This window comes from Entamoeba dispar, genomic scaffold (genome assembly GCF_000209125.1).
Source record: "Entamoeba dispar SAW760 scf_1105229463811 genomic scaffold, whole genome shotgun sequence".
Taxonomy (NCBI): domain Eukaryota; phylum Evosea; order Mastigamoebida; family Endamoebidae; genus Entamoeba; species Entamoeba dispar.
The window spans coordinates 3421-4726 of record NW_001855879.1 but is presented as its reverse complement, the minus strand read 5'-3'; the positions used below and the strand labels follow the sequence as shown (position 1 = coordinate 4726).

The 1306-nt window shown below is 18.8% G+C and overlaps 5 annotated features.

Moving 5' to 3' along the window:
• The first annotated feature begins 82 nt into the window (after positions 1 to 82).
• Positions 83 to 197: a microsatellite.
• A 257-nt stretch (positions 198 to 454) lies between these two features.
• Positions 455 to 535: a sequence feature (AT_rich).
• A 329-nt stretch (positions 536 to 864) lies between these two features.
• Positions 865 to 891: a microsatellite.
• Positions 892 to 924: 33 nt separating this feature from the next.
• Positions 925 to 1052: a sequence feature (AT_rich).
• Positions 1053 to 1260: 208 nt separating this feature from the next.
• Positions 1261 to 1306: part of a microsatellite that runs on past the window's edge.

Here is a 1306-nt window from a genome sequence, read left to right as displayed (position 1 = left end):
GAAATATTATGAAAATATTATTCTAATGATATATGAAGAAATGAAAAATTAACATTAAAAATGATAAGAGTGTGGTCATGTGAATAATGAACATGATAAATGAAAATAAGAATTAAATCAAAAATACGTTTGATAAACAATCAACAATAAATAATAAGAATAAACACCTAGAAAAATAAGAATCAATGAAATAATAACCATTAAATCATTTTAATAAAAGAACAAAAGGACATTTAGAAAATACTTTCAATGTTCATTCAGAAAATAGTTCAACAGATAAATTAGATAATAAATCAATAAATAATCTCTTATTAGAATTATGAGTATATTAATTATTTAATCAACATGTTAATTTTATTATTACTGGAATATTTTATGTAAACAAACAAACAAATAAATAATAGTTTTCATTTTCAATTTATTAATTTAGTATAATTGTTATTGTAAACAACTGAAATATTAATAAATGATATGAAGAAATAATATTTCTAATTGATTAATATTTTTAATCAAAGAAATTAAGAAAATAAAATAACCTTCATTTTATTATCTTTTCATCAACTCTTATTCTTTCTTATATTTTAATTTCTTTGTTACTTTATTTCTTTTATAAATAATTGAAATAAAGTAATAACTCTAGTTGTATTTATGTTATTATTCATCATTAGTATTTATTTCTTATTTATGAAATATTTTATATCTGAACCATCCAATCAAAGTATCAATAAAACAATAAAATATGATGATACATTGAATAGACATTTATTTCTTAAATCAATTAATTATCTTTTCTTTATAGAGTAGATTAAATTGAAACAACTCATCAATCAAATCATTTTCTCTCTTTTGTAACTCTTTTTAGTATTCTTTCTTTCTTTCTTTCATTTCTTTATTCATTAATCTTTGAAAGAATAAAAACGATTCTAAATTATTATTAAATTCTTGTTTTAGATTTATTAAATATTGAATGTATATTAATTTTGTTTAATTCTTATTTGTATCTTATTTTATTCTTTTATTATTGTTATCATTATCTTTAATACATTAAATTTGGTTATTTATTTGAAATGAATGGAATGAAATAAGAATAATATTTGAATTTCTAAAACCATTTTCATTCTTTATTTTCAATTCTTTCTAACATTCTTACTACTTCTTCGATTGTTATTCTTTCTTTTGCTTCCTGTTTCCATGTTTTCAATAATTTCTTTAATATCTTCTTTAACTTCTTGTATTATTGTTGGTCATTTACCTGCCACGAAAAAAGGAAATAAGAGAAAAATGAAGAGAGATGATGAAAAAGAAG